General features: G+C 39.5%; 1 protein-coding gene across 1 annotated transcript in view; it reads left to right on the top strand.

Annotated features, from left to right (window-relative positions):
* Window positions 1–20,471, top strand: part of LOC148479257 (vomeronasal type-2 receptor 26-like) — a 49,355-nt gene that overhangs the window by 21,904 nt on the left and 6,980 nt on the right. The gene's annotated exons all lie outside the window — the stretch shown is intronic.

A 20,471-nucleotide genomic window follows, 5' to 3' on the forward strand; every position in this document is an offset into this window, starting at 1 on the left:
TGTGGCAGCACACAATAGGCCCTTCATAAATTTCAGCTCCAGGCCCATGATGACCTTAATCTGGCACTGCGTGATACAACTATTCAGATGGCATAGGGAGTTTCTGCTATACGGTGCTGCACATGCATACAGGCATTCAGATGGCAGGTGATGTGCTTGTTAAACTCTACTGTGCCAACTGCTATTGTGAGTAGTACAAAATGAGTAGTGCATTTGTAGCTAAGATGGCCATACACTGTCCAACATTTTAACTACAGATGAAACCTACTAAGCTTTGCTCTCAGCATGACATATTCACAAGGGTGACAACAGATCGCATGCTCAGGTCACTTGATTGTACAGTAGTTTTGTACTGCCATCAATACTATACTTTACTTAACATAGCACTGTCAATTAGAGATGTGCACTGACCAGGGGCGGATTGGGATGGAAAACCAGCCCGGGAAATATCTGGAAGCAGCCCAAATGGAGGCGGGGTCTTTTGAGGGGGTGTGGTTTGTTAAGGGGGCGGGATTGATCCTCCAGCCCCCTTTCGTGGTTAGGTGACCCCGTCTTCAGGAACACACACGTGTTCCTGAAGACGGGGTTACCTAACCCCGAAACGTCGAAATAAAGACACCTTTTTCACCAATATAGAAGACTCCCGAGTGCCGCTGATCTTTTGCTGTTTGTATTAAGGGGAGTGAGCTCCACCTGTGAGGGCACCTGGAGCAAGGTACATACCCCGATTGGGGTTTACAGAGTGCCGGGCCATCAGTATACCATGTGTAATATATATATATATATATATATATATATTTATATATATATTTATATATATATATATATATATATACACATACCTATATATATATTATATATACATACATACATACACACACATACATATATATATATATATTATATACACACACATGCATATATATATATATATCTATCTACCTATATATATATATATATATATATATATATGCGCATGCATACATACACATACATGCGCACACACACATACATACATATCTATATATATAGATATCTATATATAGATATATATAGTGTATATACACACACATGCATATATATATATATATATATATATATATACTCCCTAACAATAGACCCCATCATGGAGGCAGAGTGCATAGTATATTCAGTGAGGGGAGGTTGATGCTCAGTGCAGCATGAGGGCACAGTACCGTCTATGGGAGCGATGTGTGATGTGCTTCTGCTGCACTGCACTGTGGCTGCCACCTCATCTCTTGCTGATGTTACCCGGCTCCAGGCGCTGTTGCTGATGCCGCCGCGGGTGAAGGGGAGCCGCTGCGCTGGCCGGTCAATAGTCCAGCGAGGTGGGCAGGAAGGCTGAAGCTTCTGGCATGCGCTCTAGACTGGAATGCAAATTCCAGAAGCACAGTCACGAGCCCGGGCCGGCAGGCAGTGTGAGCCGGCCTGCAAGGTAATGTGAACTGGCCCTGCAGGGGGGAGAATGGGACCGGCCCGGCGGGAACCTTCCCGCTGTCCCGGCGGCCCAATCCGCCCCTGGCACTGACCCACATGTTTTGGTTTTATATTCATCTTCATGTTTTGGTTTTGGTTCGTTTTTTTTTTTGTAAGTGATAAACACAGCTAAAATCATGCTTTTGTTCCTACAGTATTATTAACCTCAATAACATTAATTTCCATGCATTTCCACAAAAATTTTGACTACCCCACAGTTCACAATATTGTTGTACAGAATTGTTTGAAGGATGGCTGGCTAAACTAACCAACAGAGCACATCTACGAAACATTGCCATACATCAGTGGCAGACATGATGGCAGTTTAATAAATGATATGACCCCATAGAAACCAAGAATGTCCTCATTAATAAAGAACTATATCAGAGGCCTGTGTTTAGTACAGGGAAATGGAGGTGGTCGAGTATGTATGTAGAGGTAGGCATGTAAAGGAAGGAAGGATTGATATAGTTAGTTAATTACATTTAAATGTTTAGGAGGGGGATAGTATGGCCAGAAGGTCAGACTCCTAATATTCTGTTCTCTTACCTTTGTTGGGAAACCTCGGCTATTAACGTATTATTATTATTATTATTATTATTATTATTATTAGTATTATTATTAGTATTATTATAATCTTTTTAAAAATATGTAGAAAAGTAGTTGGGCAATGACCATTAAAAATGTTTGTCTATGCAAAAAAGTCTATCCCCAAATTCCCCCCAAAGTTAAAACCCATTATGAAAAGTAAAGTGGTGCAAGATAATTTTTTTCTCAGGCCCACCTACCCACACGTATGTTGTATATTAAAAAGTACATGCACAACAAACTAAGCATTTTAGCAACAGGAACTTCAACTTTTGTGGCTGAAATGCTTGGTTTGCTTGGGTTCCCACAACAAAAAGATACCAAATGGCTTAAGGATGCTAATTGTGTTTTAAATTCTCTATACAGTTGGAAGATGTATTTTTCCTTATATGATGTGTCACCCTCATCAGTGTTACTATCATCTTCATACAATAATAGCTCATCCCCTCTTGAATCCACCATTAAAATCTCTGTACATTGATGAAATTGGTAGGAAATGTCTTTCTTGTGTAATTTGTAGATCATTTTTAGGAACATCAATTCTCCACATTTTTAAGAAGCAGCCACCGTCTCCCACTTTATCTGAGCGAACACTTGAGTTTGGGCAGTTAAATTAAAGCAAATGTACTTTGTACATGGGACTCCAAATTGCCTCTTTTTCCTCCCAGTAGTCAATACTATCTGGCATGCTATTGTGCACATTGCTAATAAAATAATCTTCCACCACTCTTTTGATCTACTGTATACTGTGTCAGATAGAGTCATGGTATAGGTGTCAATAATTATGGGCAATTCTTTAGGCCTGACCAGATGTCATAATAGTGTTTCACTCTGGTGCATTCATTCTCATAACAAGTAAATCTCTGAAAAAAGGTTTGATTATTTCTGGCAGCAGAACTTTCAGGAGTAACTGAGTCCTTGGCATGCCATTTGCCACTTGAGCTGGCAACTTCATCACAAGGAGCTCTTTGCATTACTTAAGATGTGTTAGTTGGAAAGAAAGAAATTATGTATACCTTAAACCTAGGATCAAGCATGTTTGCCAAAATGTAGTTATCTGATTGCAAGATTGGGACAACCCTTTAGTACTGGCAAAGCAAATAAATAACTTGATTTCCAAGTCTGCAATACTTAGCAGAATTGCTTAATTTCTTCTCCTTATTCAGTTTCTCTAGCTGCTTTTCCCAATAACATAATTAAAAGATTTGCCTGACTGAGGCTGGCAGTAACTAAACGCACTTAAATGGTTGCTACTTCAATTGGTTTCAGTAAAATAAAATGGAAAGTGTTTTCCACTATGCTGGACTAAGGTACATTCCCTCTCCTCTTCCTATGCCTCTTCCTATGTTATGGCTGGTTTTGAAAGCTAGGATGGCTTGTTGCTGTTCCTCCTTTTGTTGAGGTATATAAATTGTGGAGTTCCACCTGATCCATACTTCTTGCTGTAGATGGTGTCATGTCAAATTGAACTATTTTTTGCAGCTGATACATTCTTCTACATGCAGTTGATGAATGTTAAAAATGTCTAGAAATGTTTATGCCCACAGACAGCATGTCCTGCATGTCTCTTTAATTTGTTTTAACAAAAATTTAACACCCAAGTTCCTGTGTGGGCAAAACATGGAACATGTTCAAATGCATCCAGTTGTAATGCTTTCAAAATGTTACATGTGTTAATGTTAATCACATTAGCTACACAAATATTCCTCTCATCCTGTTTCACTTCCACAATAGTATCCCCAATCTCTATGTCACCATCTTTACTTGTGCTGTTCATCCCAACTTTCCAGGGAGTGCAGAAATGATGGAAGGAGGTTTCTCTATGAGTATAGTTTCAGCAATGTCAGACTCACACATAGAACTCGTGGACACCCTTAGTTTCTCCTTAGGGATTTGTGACATTTCTGAAAACACAGTTTATTATTCAGCCTTTTTGTTTTTTTCCTGCATTGATTTGATTGTTTTACATTTGACACCTCTTCTAGACTCTGAATGAGAAGGTGTCGAATTATCATGGGAGGTTACAGAAGAAGATACCTGACTGACAGCAGTTCTAGAATCACCACTCACAAATAAAGGTCAAGGCCTAAGCCATTTCTTACTGTACCTCTGCATGTAGAATATGGCATATTGGCAATTTTATGTTTTTCTGCAGTAAACTTTCCCTTTAATTATTAGAATTGATGTTTTTTCTTTAACATTGTGAAATATTGTTTCAATTTCACATTGTGAAGAATGTGTTTCAATTTCAAGTGCCCTGTCTTTAACCCTATATGCCCTTGAGCACTGGTTTTAGTAGATGTTGAAGTACTGTTATCTTATCTGGGAACAGCTGCAGCACTAGTACTTAGAAACAAAAAAGGGTGCTGTGGCTTTAAACCAATTGATATATAATCTAAATGCAGCTCTCTAGAGGGGTGGCTAGCCCCATTGGTGAAAGAACCAAAGATGCAACGGATATAGGGAGTGCAAAAAGGATTCAAGAGATGTTTAATCAATAATAAATAATGCAATGATTAATAATTGATATTTATTAATAAAGTGAATAAATAGTAATTAAAATATGATAAGTCTAATCAGATTGAATGTCAAGAAGTATGTCACAATGAATCAAAGAAAAATATATGTCAAATGATATTTGTAGGATCATCTGATTGCAACCTAATATAATTAATAACAACACATAACAAAATGTAACACAATTGTTGTGGATACCTAATGCTTTCATATGAATCAGTCAGAGTGTAACAAGTTCCTTTGTAAATCCAAGTATTAGATTTAATCGAAAACAGCTGAGAATATGTATACTTGAAAAAATGAATAAAAAACGCAGAAAAATAAAAACAAAAACAAAAATAAATTCCTTGAATATAATAGTCAATTGTATCCATGCACCGATGTGCATATATTCATACAGCGTTTAAAAAGTAAGTGAGATAAATAGTAAGTGTGAATGGGGTCAGTACTGCCCAAAATTCCAATAGTGGAAAATAGCACTCTGTGCTTGGCTATCTGCATGTGATGTGTACAAAAGAGAGCTGATCTGTGTGTCCTTCCTCCCAGCTCGAGTCCCGCTATATGAGGAGGGCAGTGTCCAGAATGCCTCTCTGGACTTTTTTTTTCATTTTTTCATGTATACATATTCTTTAGCTGTATTTGATTAAATCTAATACTTGGATTTACAAAGGAACTTGTTGCACTCTGACTGATTCATATGAGAGGATTAGGTATCCGCAACAATTCTGTTACGTTTTGTTACTGTATGTGTTGTTATTAATTATATTAGGTGAGATGGTTCTCGATGTTACCGATGTTTACGCTATCTTGTGTAATGATCAGGCTTTGAGAAAAAGGGAGATGGGCAGATTAATATAGAGCTGGGCGTCTGAATCTTGTGCTGCTGTCTCTACGTGTATGCATTGATTAGCATATTCTTGTAGCGGATGGGTGCTTGTGTTCTCTCCTTTGCATTCCTTGATGAATCAGGCCCATTGATGAATCTATACAAAATCACTCAGTGTCCTTAAGTTTGTTAAATTTTAGCTACTAAACCAATAATTTTTTGTTATATCAATCATAGAGCTTTGGTCACACCCTCCACACTCCTGTCTGAATTGATACCCGAACACGAGGTAGTGACTTTTATGTGCAATACAAAAGATGCAAGATCTGATGCCGGGAAAATTTAATTTTTCCTCACTTTCAGATCCTAGTCCGATTGCAACACCTCGGAAAGCCAAAATTTGGGTGGATTGATTCTGCTCATCTCTACTTTCAATTTTTAAAAATTTGCATAAAAGTATCATATTATTAGTTTAAAGGTAGAATCATAATTGGTAAAAAGTAGAAAAGAACATGTAGACTAATCAAGATTGCTGTCTATACAGAAGACAATGAGGCTAATTGTGGAAATCCTAATACAAAGGTACTTGCCTTGTATAGATCTGTGCATCCAAAAGGGCAAGGACTGAGATGCACAATTTCAGTGTCAGTACACACAGTAATACCACATGGCATCATCAGTTGCACCATAAACACTTGAACCAGCCCTATGCCATATGTAAGCTCTTTATCTGACTATGGCTTCCAATGATTATGGCTGTGCGTCTGTGTATAGAGTTGCTTTCAATAATAGGCCCTGATAATGTTTATCTTGATTTCAAACAGTGCCTTTGTGTGTATATTTTCTTAATAAATGTGTAATACAAGTGTAAAAGAGCTGAAAAATGAAGCTTTGATCAACCATAGAATTGTGATGAACAGTTTTTCCATAGCCTACAATGACTACATGACCTACAATGACTCAGTACCTCTGTATTCTGGTTTTCCAAGCTATATGTTCTGTAAAGCTTTAGTATTTAACAAAATACCCCAACATCATCATAAATGGCCTATATTTCAGAACTAAGAGAGAACTCAGGGGTCTATTTACTAAGCAGTGTTAGGAGACAAAGTGAAAAGTGATAAGGTGCCAGCCAATCAGCTCCCAAATGTCATTTTTCAAAACACAGCCTGTGAGATGGCAGTTAGCAGTGGATTGGCTGGCACCTTATCACTTTTCATTCTGTCTCCTAACACTGCTTGGTAAATATACCCCTTTGTTACTATTACTTCAAGTGGTTACCTTATTCAACCTAACGGGGAGTGTTACACACTGAGGATTTTCCCCTATTATTGTCACTTCAGCTGGACGCTGTTTTATCATCATGCCTGGTGGCCACCTCATTCCACTAAATAGGGAGTCTAATACACTGAAAATTTCTCCCACTGCTGATATTCTGAGATTGTACCCAGAGATTGACATCTGTGCTGGTGGTGAGCTGATCCTATAAAGGGAAGGTCGAGATTTAAGCCAGCTCTCTAGACACATTGTTGCTTCCAAGTAACTTTCATTATTGGATTTCCACCATTAATTACTATATAGTGGATCTTTTTCTACGGAGCCTACTAAGTGAATTAATATCCTGTATTTGGAACACATGATTCTCTGTGTATTGAAATGTTAGCCTTTAGTATATGTATGTTTTTTTTTTAAAACTTATGTGATATTGTTGTCTAAAGAATTACAGTATATTAAATAATTGTTCAAGCACCCTCTATGTGCCTTTATGGTCCCTTAATGTTGTTTACTACTTAGTATCTCCAGAATACTTATTGGGAGCAGCTATTAATATAAACACCTATGATATTTATTTGTTTTTATTTTAGCATTGCATCGATTTTTAGGATCTATTCATTTAGCTGTGTTTTCCTTGATTTTCCCCTGCAATCTAATGTTTTATTTTTACGAAATTTACCGAAATATTTCAGTAGTTCAAATTCATGTCATGAATCCAGAATAGTAAATATTTGATGAAACCAAAGTGAAGTGTAATCTTTATGCTAATATGTACTTAGTGCTTGTCTGTAGACTTGTGTACTTACAGTGTTTTAAATCTGCATAATTCTACTGTATAATTTCAAACAAATGTAAACTATATACAGTACTATATGTGCTGATAAACTGACAATATAACCAAATTCATTATGTTTGTCTCTGTTTCTCTTCAACTTGTACTTTCTTGGAAAGCTTCACAGATACATAAAAAATGTTCTTTTTAAAGATAACTATGGTAAAATAATATTATTTAATGAAAAAGGAGAATTCCCTTCTCCATTAGTTATTCTAAATTGGATATATAAGGATGAAGGAAAAAACCATGTTTTTCATTATGACCATGTGGGAACATTTGATGGATCAGTTCCAGGTGATGAGCAGCTGGACATTCAGCTAATGAAAATACATTGGCAAAATGGAAGGGTATGTTATTGAGTTATTTATATATATATATATATATATATATATATATATATATATATATATATATATAATGAAACTTACTTTTGACCATTACCATTTCGATTGTATTGACATCAGAAAGGTATATACTGTAGTCTGGCAATGCATGATTCCTGATATGGTTTATTTATGTCTATTGTAGTATCCCCCGCTGCATTGATTGTGTAGCCATGAATTCAGGCAAATATACAATATTCCTCGTGCTAAAAGTTATAATCTCCTAGATCAGAGGTTCCCAAACTTGGTCATCAAGGAACCCTAACAGTACATATTTTAGGGATATCCATGCTTGAACACAGGTGACTTAATTTGATTTAACCACCTGTGCACAAATATGAATATCTACAAAACCTGAACATGTTGTAGTGCCATGATGACCAGATTTGGGAACCTCTGCAGTATTATTAATGTATAATGGAACATTCCCATATAACCCATTTATAAAGATGTTTATACAAAAAATGACAAGATAATGTACTGTATATTGTACTGGTTAATGTTTGATAAATATACAAAGGATACGTCCAGCCAATGAGATACATCAATTCCAAAAAATATTTTTTATGAAGTTTTATTTGGTGAATTTATTGATGAATCATCACATTGACTGTTTTTTTTGTCTAAATGAAGTCTCCACTTTTTACAATTATTAAAATGTATATACAGAGCCGGAGTGCATCGAGTTGTCTGGCTGCCACACTGCTTTAATTGTGCACGCCCCTGTAACAACGTTCATACACACATGCATGCCTGCATTGACCTGTCCACCCCCCCAAAGAGCACTGCACATCAATCAACATCGGAGAGGCCTCCATCCTCTCTGTGTGTGCCATGCGTACCTTTAGCTGGATGCAGTGACTGGTTCATGTATGTGCATTGCGACACATATGCATGTCTAGAGATCCAACATTGGCCGGATCCATGTGATCTCTCATTTGCATCCCTTGCTGAATCAGGCCCACAGTAAGAAGAGAATTTCAAGAGTCTATGTAGTGTAGTATGAGCATATGAATTAAAGTGATTTATTATTTGTGAGATACATATTTTGTAAATAATTCTTAGAAATATGTAGCAGATCTATTTATAGATTTAATGTGGAGAATTAAGTTTCTGATTCAAGTTGGACACCGAAGCAGCGAGATTGAGAGGTAGGGTTATAGGCCCTGATTCAGAGCCGCTCGTAAGCGGCCGCTCGTTCGTTCTGACTGATGTTCGCACATCTGCGCATGCGTACGGATTTAAATACGCATGCGCGAACCAGTCAGTGCGGCCGAAAATCGTTTATTCGCTATATAGCGAATGCCTGCTATTTTGAGTGACAGAAGGAGGCGTATGTGGGTGGTAACAGGGGAAGGTGCTTGAAAACGGGGGTGTGGAATTTGAATGCAGGCGTGCTTAAAGGTCAAAACGGGCATTTTAAGGGAGTGCATAATTAATACAGCAGCGTCATTGACCATATCACTTGGTTTTTTTTACTCAGAACTGCTCGCAAAATAGCGTTTGAAAAAACCAGCCACAAGAATAGCGAGCAGTTCATACGCTGTTCGATGTACTCGATTAATCTAATAAATAGCGGACATGACGTATGCTGCGAGCAGCAATGGGGTGTATTTTTCAAATTTACAACCGCAAGTTTTGCTCGCTCGTTCAGACTTAGAGGCGTGAACAGACCGCAATTAGCGAACGGTTCATTTGAATAGCCACCCCTTGTTTTAGAACGAACGACCGCAAATAGCGAGCGGCTCTGAATTAGGGCCATAGTCTTCTTGTCATATATTAATATGAGATATTTCTGGCTAGAGAGAATATTATTATTTAGTTTTTACCAAAGTTTGATCTCCTCCAAGGAAATTCAATAGGAATTTCAGTGTTTGAAAAGTACTAAGGTGATAGGGATCAAATTTCATTGAATAAAAGGTCACAGTAAAAACATTAAAATAATATGACAAAGGTAATCATTAGGATCTTACTCAATGTATTTAGGTGGGGCATCTGTGTCATGTACATGCAGAGCTTGAACCATTTCTGGCATGATGATAGAGCACAATGGCTCTACCGCACTTTCTGCAGCTGCAGTACATTCTTTTACCATCTGTTCCAGTAGCCAATGTGTCAATGACCTCACTGAACTCCACAATTGGGATTAATGAGACCCCAGCAAATGATGTGCTGGGGCCTCATGTTTGTGCAGTGGGCAGGTGACCATTTCATTTGTAGCAGTTACCTTTTGGCCCCCACTAATTCAGTAGGAGTCAGACAGTTAAGCCAGGCTGCTGATTTTACTAATGTTTTCCTGTCCCTGCTGCCTACCCCATTTCCTCTGATACTAGTTGTGGGCCTGGGGTCTGCAAGCACCTCTCCCTCCCCTTTTGTGCATCCCCCTTGACCCAATTTTTATTCATGGCACAAGGCAAATTGGTGGTAAGGCTTTTTACACCCCTATGGTATTCTACTGTCTGTCACTCCTTTCTAAATATATCCATCCTACACCACTTCCCCATCAACATTTTAAATTTTTCCTTACTGGACCCGTGATTTTCCCAACCCCCTTTCATTACATGGACCCTTCTCAAACAGAGGTGTCCCAGGGGTCTCTTCATGGTTTGTTGCCTGGTCTGTCTTCCCATGAGTTATGATTCCTCAGCAGCTACACCCCATCTCTTACAGGATTTATTGCTCCTACTGTACCCAGGGTTTTGATGTCCTGCCATGCCTCATGAGTGCAACCCCTGTTCGCCTCCAACCTCATCTCTCACTTTTGCTATTAACCATATTCCCCTAGTTTGGCGCTGGGTATATTGGTGTGGCTCATGTCCAAGTGCACATAGAAATAACCCCTCTGAATTTTGAGGTGGCTTCTCCATGTGAAGTTATCATTAACATGATCACAGTCCATCTGAAGGCTGTGAGTATATTCTGCTTGATGTTGTTAATTCTGTTTCTGTTTCTAGCTGTAGCTCTAGTTCACATTCTTCAGGTTCCCTGGAGAGACCGCTCAAGATGATTAGATTAATCATGCAGTGGCTGACAGGATAGTGATGGCTACTGGGCCTACTGTGCCAGAGGTGGACCAGAATGATTGTTTTTGCACTGACATGGCTATCCTTAATGGTTTGCATGAGAATGTTCATGAAAAGATTCACAAAGTTGTATTTGTAGATTTTTTTAATGTTAATAGATAAAAAGTGAGGTTTGGTGCAGCCCCAAAAGCCTGGTGACATTGGGGAGGATGCCTATCATAGTTACCATCATATTATAGGGGATTTGCTTCTCTTTGTCCCATGTTATGAAGAGACTTTGCCTGCAGTGCATAAGAATATCACCAAATATATGTATTTTGTCCATGACAAGTTTCTGTGGTCTAAGGGTTATGCTCATGGGAATTATGATGTCCAATTCCAGTGGAAACAGGATGAGATGTGTTGTTATACCCTTTGAGGTGAAGGATGTTGAGGTCTGGCTTAAAGTTTCCTAGCAATGTAACCACTTGTGGACACTGTGCTGTCATGTAAAAGACAATGTCTTGGTCGTTTTGGGTAAGGGGTTGTATAGGGAAAGTGTTTTGCTTTTAAAAATTCTAATTTGCAGATTAGGTATAATTTTCACCACTCCTGGAGCAGCTATGGTGGGGTTAAAGGACTGCTGCTGTGCCCCCAGTGGAGGGCATGCCAAGCAGGGTGACAGTCATCCACAGCCTAGCTATGGTCAGTTATCTGATTTGTGTTGTTTTGTTAGGCAAATGCTTTGGTGGGTATCCAGTGGAGGATTATGCTGTTTTCTTTCTTCTGGGTTTTACGTTTGTTTTTTGTTTATTTTTATTGGGTCGCTTACTGATAGGGTGACCCACAATTTGAGGTCGACCAGGGAGTTGCCAGGGCTTTTCTAGGCTTAAGGTGGATGTTGATGTGCACTTGGCAAGGATGTGTGTTCCTTTCGCTTGTGCTCCAATGTCAGATTTAAGTATTTCTCCTTTGGGAGTAGTCCCTATAAAGGCACCTAAGAAACATTGGCTGAATCAGCATTTTTCTTATAATTTTGGTGGTTCAGTTAATGACACCATTCTAGAGTTGGTCTGTAGAGTTGTTTAACATTTATTTGATGAAATTCTGGGACTGATTCACAGTTTTAGCCTGGGTACTTTGTTGTAATGCTATTGTAAATGTTGAATCAGCTTTCCAGTTGTTACCTTGAATCCAGATTCCATGCAATATATGGGCTGTAAACTAGACAGTAGTTTCTATGTTGATCAATGTTTTTCCATGGGCTATGGTTCTTCCTGTGACTATTTTGAGAAATTCAGTTTGTTTTTGTATTGTTGCATCCATGCTGCTGTGGTCACATCAGCATTGCACAGTACTTAAATTACTGTCTTTTCAAAGGCCTGGCAGGGAGTGATGTTTGTGTGGATGATCTCTTTTATGCTTGGGCTCTCTCTTCATGATGGTTGTGCTAGTTGCATATGACAAGATGGAGGGCCCCTCCTGTATTTGTCATACTTGGGTATTGACGCTGATATGGTTGCCATCTGTTATTTTTTGCTAGCTGAAAAAATAGCAATGTTGTTGGGTCATATTACTCTTTGTTTGAAGGGTTGCAAGGTTAGGTCACACAAGGTGGAGTCTTTATTAAGTTCCCTGAATTTTACATGTTGTATCATTTCCATAGAGAGTTTTTTTTGTAGGAAGCTGGAGAGAGCCATGACCAGAGCATCCCAGCCCCATCATCATATTTGTTTGTCCGCAGAGATTATGAATGACCTTGGCTATTGGACTGGTTTTGGTCCAATTCAATGGTGAGAGGATTTGGCCTTCGCCACCCGCGACTAATACTAAAATATAGTTTTATTTTAATCTGGCTGGAAAAACTCGTTTCAGGGCCTACTTCAATGGGGAATGGCAGCTAATATTAAATTGCAGCTTTTTACTGAACCAGATGGGGCATATGGTTTCAGGGCCTACTTAAATGGGGAATGGTGGTTGGCTCCTAGGTCTCACTGTTAATATATTGCTTTAGGAACTGTTTCCTATTATTGTAACAGTGGAGCTTTAAGTGGCCTTTTGTGATTAAAGAAGTAATAGTGGCGCATTTACCCTCCGTTATATGTTGGGTTTGTCATGCCTAGTTCGGGGGGACTAGGGTGCTTCTAGTGAGGAAGCATTCTGACTGTACCCATGAGGGAAGTTGAGCCTTCCACAGCACCAGTGTATCATTTGGGGTTGAACTTTAGTCAGCCCCTAAAATTGTGACTTCTGGAGAGGCTAAACCTGGCCAACTTTCTAATGTTAATTACCTAAATAAAAAAAATGATTACCTTTTAGCCAAGCTGTGGTGTCTATGGCCCTCATTCAGAGCCGTACGCTCTGAGCAGAGCGCACGCTCTGAATGAGGGCCGGCCTCCATAATTATGGAGCGTCCTCCTGGACACTCGTATAGCTGTGGGTCACCACCCACAGCCTATACGAGCGTGCAGTTTGATGGCCGCGATGGTCTTGACCATCGCGACCATCGCCACTGCGAGCCGGAGCCTGCGGTTGAGGTTTTCAACCGCAATGCCCGTAGTGATTTTGGCTCTATCAGAGCCAAAATCACTCCCACTGACATCACTAGTGATGTCAGTGGGCCGGCTTCTGACGGTAGGTGTTCCCTTGGGAATGCCCCCGTCAGGGAGGCACGCCCCCGGCACGTCAACCAAAGGGGGCGTGCTGTCAATCAACATCGACAGCACGCCCCCTTTGATCAGACACAATGAGCGAAGGAAAGTCCTTCGCTCGTCGTGTCTGGCGCATGCGCACGACGGAGCTCCCGCCGTCGTGCACATGCGCAGTGCACAACATCGACCCACTTGCGAGTGGACAGCCGCTCGTGAGTGGGTCTGAATCAGGCCCTATGTCTCCTTATTTATCTCATTTAGTTAAGTTAAGGCTAAGTTGAATAAAGTTAAGGATATTTTATGTGGTGAAGAGTACCCTATATAAACCTTTCCGTGGCACTTGTACTGTATTAGTTCAACCAGTCTTCTGAGGATATTCCTGGCACCAGTATCTGCATAAACTTAAGCATCTTCCAACACTGCTTAAAACACTTGCAGCTAAACTCTGCAATTCTGAGCAATTCCAAAATTGTTGTTTTACCCTGTTATAGCACTTAACTACTTTTTAGCTGGATACTTCTCTTAGCTTACCTGCTGCAATCAAGTCTCAGACCTCACAACCGTGTGCTGTCTGTCTCCTGCAACAAGTTCTTCATATCAGCTCCAGCTTACAGCTTGATTATGCCTTCAGTCTGCTGTTCCCATACTACAGAGTATCATTTCAGTCTTCTAAATATATGAGGGTGGTTCAATAGGTTGGTAGTAGGTAGTGGTTCAACTGATAGTAGGGATTACTGCTGTCAAAATGCTGACAGCTGCATCCCAATGCTTGGTAACCTGACAGGGGTTGGGTAAGAATACTAACCCTCCCGTTTCTCCCTCTAAATCTACCAACCTGCACCCTAATTCTCCCGACACTGCACCATAACCCCAACCCTCCCTGTTAGTGTCTAAACCTAACCCTACCCTTCATGCCTAAACCTAACCATCCCCCTTAGTGCCTAACCCTAACTACCCCCAAATGGTGCCTAACCCTAACCTTCTCCCAAAACCTAACCCTAACTCCCCAGTGGTGCCGATCCCTAATCCTCCCCCCTGTAGATAACAGCTATGATACCCTGTGTACTTTCTTTCAGGATGGCGGTTGGTGAGATTCTGGAATATAGACTGGCTTTGGGAATTCAACATCTATCTTTAGTCCAAAGTTGGGCTTCTGACATCGAGATTTCAACGTCCAGCATTCCGTTCACCGGCATACTAAGTACAACCTGTTCAATAAGTTAGGAAACAAGACCTCTTGCATATGTAATTGTCTCTTTTTCATTCCAATTTACTGCCAGGACAGTTCTGGAAGACCACTGCTTCCCCTCACTGTGCTTAATATCAGGCACACTTTCCCAACATCAGTTGTAAAATGTGGTGGCAGGTGGAAACAAACAGTGTAATCAAATTTCTACATCAGCAGCTGAAATTCATTATTAACTTTTCAAGGTGTATGGTGATATCATCATGTCATGGAAAAAGGTTTTTTTGTCATCTGTGGACATGCTTGGCCACCTGGATGGATGTTCATTTGTTATCAAAGTCAGTGCACCAAACCTAAACCTATTTCATTGATATGACATTTTCACTGAACACCTGTGTGCAGTACATTCAACCTAGACTGAGATTGATTTTATTTAATAATTTACCAGTTATTTATATAGCACACACATATTCCGCAGCACTTTACAGAGAATAGTTGGCCATTCACATCAGTCTCTGACCCAGTGGAGCTTACAATCTATATTCCCTATCACATGCGCACACACATACACACTAGGGTTAATTTTTTTTGGGAGCCAATTAACCTATCAGTATATTTTTGGAATGTGGGAGGAAACCAGAGCATCTGGAGGAAACCCACACAAGCACAGGGAGAATATACAAACTCCGTAGAGTTAGGGCCGTGGTGGGAATCAAACCCATGACCTCAGTGCTGTGAGACAGTAATACTAGCCATTACACCGTCTGTTCTGCCTGACTGATGCATGTGAGTGTCTGATGGGGTCTAATCCAGATAATATCCACTAATTTTCACAAAGAGACACTCCCTCCCTCAGACAGGTACAACATTGCTCCTTTTGGAGCTATTTTATCCTATTATTTGTTATCTATAGTATTTTGCTCCTATTGCATATAGATCTAATAGATCTACTGAAGATGCTGCTCTTATGGTTCTTCATAAGGTACTATGTCATCTAGAGAATAAAGATTCGTATGTTAGACTGTTGTTCATAGATTACAGTTCGGCATTTAACACTGTAGTACCGTCTTTACTCATTGCAAAACTCTTAGCAATCAGTTTTGATGTGTCTATCTGCAACTGGTTGCTGGGTTCGCAGTCGGTTAGGCTGGGAGGTCTGTTTTCATCTCCAATTGTTGTAAATACAGGAGTATCTCAAGGTTGTGTTCTTAGTCCTTTCCTTTACTCCTTGTATACTTCAGACTGTATTTCCAGCTCTGAATCTGATTTCATCGTGAAATTCGCTGACAATACCACAATTGTGGGTTTGATTATCAATGAGGATGAGGACAGTTATAGGGCGGAGGTAGATCGACTTATTAGTTGGGGCAAGGATAATAAGTTGCTGTTAAACAACAAAAAAACTAAAGAGGTGGTGGTTGATTTTAGGAGGTCTAGGAAAAGTGCTCCCCGTCCCTTATTTTTGAATGGTGTTGAAGTAGAGAGGGTGGGTGGTTTTAAGTTTCTTGGTATTAATTTCTCAGAGGACCTGTCATGGTCGTCGCATGTTTCTTCAGTGTAGGTAAGGCTCAGCAATGCCTGTACTTCCTTAGAAAATTAAAAGTAAGTGGATTATCAAGGCCTTTGCTGGTAAATTTCTACGGCGGTATAATTGAGAGCCTTTAAACTTATTCAATCACTGTTTGGTACGGGAACTCCACATGTTTTGAATATAGATCATTGTCTAGAGTGATTAGGGCAGCTGAAATAATTAATGGTCAGTCTTTACCTAGACTAGAAGATATTTATATTAAAAGGTGTGTTTCTAAAGCAAATAAGATGGTTGCCGATTATAGCCATTCCTGCCATTCTCTGTTCTCTCTTTTGTCTTCTGGAAAGCATTTTAGATGTCTCAGGTGTCGTACTAGTAGGATGCGGAATAGTTTCTTCCCTGCTGCTATAGTTAGTTTAAACATTTTAAACTGTTTTATGTAATTGTTGATTGTGAGTATCTTGCATTTCATTTTCGCTGATGCATTTTATGTGGATGTGACAATAAATTGATTTGATTTGATTGATTTTATTTGATTGGTTTGCTCCTATTTAGCTAATTATTACAATCTATCTGTACTTATACCATTGTTTATTTGTACATTATGTTACTCTATATGGAGTTAATTTGTCAACTGATTTAATAAACAAACTTATTTACTTAAATATTATCCATCTTGAAGTGATATCTACTTAAACCCTTAGTGCATAGGTGAATTACACATTTATATTTTATGTTCCACTACGTTATGGGTAAGGGATACCCATAGTAGCACAACAAGGCAGCTTAGGTGGTAGGTTCACCCATTAACCTACCAACTATATATTGTTTTCATCTTACAACTGATGGTGGGAGAGCATGACTGATATGAGGTGCAATATAATGGCCGTGAGGGAAAGCAGTGGTCTACCTGCTCTGGCCTGGAGGGAAATTAGAATAAAATAGAGAACATTACACATGTGAGAGGTCTTGTTATCTTTACTTATTGACCCACCCTCATATCTTCTATCCCTAGTCACCCAGTCTAATTACCTACAAACTGTACTTCTACATCCAGCATTCCTGATTCCTATTTGCACTGTGATAGTGCTCTCCTGTGATATGTAGCCTTCTATAAACCAGTGTGCTCATCCTGCATCTCCCTATAGACCTGCTGGAAGCCTAGTTCTGTTGTCTACATTTTCCAGCATATTTATATACAGTACATCTTGGAAATACTTGCACCAATTCAACCTGTGAATTTACCAGTTTTCAGTGCACAGTTTCCAAGTATGTTCCTGCAAATAGCTGCCCCAGTCTGCTAAACCAGTGCAAACTTCCAAAACATAATTTCAGTATATTGTTACTAAATCTCCAACTGGCTGAATTCCTATCAGCACCTGTGCATTATACGGAATCAGTATGAATTACCACCAGACCTAAGCCAGATGGATGAAATACTGATGCTGGAAGGCCAGCACTTGAAGATCCTGGCTGAGGTCACCCCTAACCCTCCCCTCTCCCCCCCTAACCATCTCTTAGGTGTGCCTAACCCTAACCTCCCTCCCTAGAAATCTCAGACTAGAAAACCTTAACTGTAATCTTTGTAATTTGATCTCATATGTTTAAAAATATTTCTAATCTTTGCAATTATTAAGTACCTATATTATTGAATCTATATCTATCCTACTGACTGTATACAATTTGTACATAGTATAAGAAAATTGTGACTTATCTGATTGGAGGGTGCACTATACGACAGAACCTGATGACTCTTCCTATAAATATAGGAATACATTAATAGACTCATGGGGGGGATTAAATTAGCTGCAGGATATGCCTTGCAGTTAATTGATTGTGTCACAAGGGGAAATACTATTCAATTAAAACGAATTAACCTGCACAGGAAATTAGGGTTTAATGTATGCTAACCCATTGCTTTCATGTAAAGTACAGAATCAATGGGATTTCCCCGCGGGTTATCTCTCCCACAGGTACAATTTCTTATGGACTTTTTTCTCACAGCTCTTAAGGCTGCAAAATAAAAACATCTCTATAGTTAATGCATGGGGTAAACTCCGCTAATTCAATCTCCTGACATTGCTAATTGGATTCCCCCATGATATGTATTTATGGTATGACATATGAATTGCAGACACACTTTTTGTTATTGAAACTATAGACTTTAAAGGCTTATTTTATATACTGTATATCAGGATATAAGGGAATAATAATTGAGCCAACAATTAAATATAATACTATTATTCCTATAATGACAAACATTTTTTTACTATGTACATGAGACATTTAGTTAAAACAATCTTAATATACAGTATTATATTGTTTTCTCATACTGGAGGTATCAATGTAATAAAAATAGTTTTATCCATACACAGTTAGGGAATTGACTCTTTGTTATTAGGTATTTGAATTGCTACACTAATCACTATTTATTTAGTACAGCACAAATCACTTTCACACATTTGTATTCATGATAAGTCAAAGTACATGGTGAGTTAATCACCGTCATTTTATTAATTCAATAGTCACTTTAACAACAATGGTTACTACACAGCAATTTACATATTATTATTTAGATATAGTCAAATTTGCCTATTCTTTCTGGATGACCCCGTCAGATTAGGCAGGTCTACCGAAATGGCAGCTGATTCCCCCCGCAAACCCCTGGTAGCACCAATTTAGTGAGTTAAAAGTTAAAGAGGGCGGTCTGGGAAGGGGAGACAATAAAGCATTCAATGTAGTATCAGCATAGTAAAGTGGGGAAGGGCTATGATTGGTATGCAGTTGGGAACCAGCGGACGTAACCCCGACGGCCGGCTTCCCAACTGCCTTATCCCAGCAAGGGTTAAATGACAGGTATCTAAATCTAGATGCCTGTCATTTTACCGACATCGGGAGACCAGCACCCGGCATCCCAATCGAAGTGATGCCGGACGCCGAGTGCTGACAGCCACGGGGGGAAGTGTTAGGTTTAGGGCTCCCGGGGGGGACTTAGGGTTAGGCACCCCCCCGGGAGCTTAGGGTTAGGCTAGGGGGAGGGACTGCTAGGGGGAGTGGACTGCTCTCATACTTTTTGCATATTTAGATCAGCCATCATGCCCTTGCAGAAGGTCTGACCAGCCTCAAACACTGCAGCCTCCTCCACATGCTGAGAGCTCTCTTGCTGCAAATGCAATGGCTAATTTATGCACTCCCATGAAACGACATTCATATGGTCATACCACCCCCTCTTTACCACCCCATGCACTGACTATCTGTCACTCACTTTGTGAATGCAAACAAAATCACAAAGCAGTTGCTGCATGTACTCATTGCGTCTTAAAAAAATGCTCACTGGCAAACAATCGCTTAATTTGAGTAAATATCGGCATTGCGTCCATCCCTATATCAGGCCCATAGTGAGAAATACATAGAGCTTTATTCAATTTGAGCGTACCTGCAATACTTTTTCGCCTCCCCGGACTTTTCGCCTACTTCGCCTGTTTTGCAGGCGGAAAAGGATTGCGCTCGTGCCCGCGTATCACCGTATTCATTTTGAAAGTAGGCGAAAACAGGACACGGCAAAACTTGAACAGGCGGAAAGTACTGTCAGATTTGGGGAAATCAGCCTGACATGGGGGTTAGCTATGGTACCCCCCCGATTTGGCTTGCTGAAGATATTTGTTGTTTTTAAACGGGCTCAATAGCTGCTAAATAGCGTTTTTCTATACATGGTGCAGAATAGTATTCGGGAGTTTTTTTGCAGAAAATAACATCCTAGCAAATTTGGGGTACTTGAAAATGGGGGTCAGCATATTTTAAAGTTGCTAAAGTTAGGTTACCGTGATCCTATATATGTTAGAATTATGACACACAGTCCACATTGTATGACGCATATTAAAGCTGGTTACTAGTTCTGCCCTCTTCATGGACTGGCCACACTCACTCTATAATCAACCATTTGGAAACCTCCCTCTAGAAATCCTGCATTTGCCACTGCATAGGCAGCACTACTGATGTAATTAATAATTAATTTTATGAAGACATACTGTACATAACATGGTGTATTCTCATTTCTAATAACATGATATAATTTGTACAAAGTATATACCTAATCCCCTCTCCATTTTTCTAAACCTTAGAGTTCAACATGAACCTCATGTTCCTTAATGATAAATTACTTATCTCAAATATGATAAAA

This window comes from Taudactylus pleione, unplaced genomic scaffold (assembly GCF_031769625.1).
Source record: "Taudactylus pleione unplaced genomic scaffold, aTauple2 ptg000627l, whole genome shotgun sequence".
Lineage (NCBI taxonomy): Eukaryota > Metazoa > Chordata > Amphibia > Anura > Myobatrachidae > Taudactylus > Taudactylus pleione.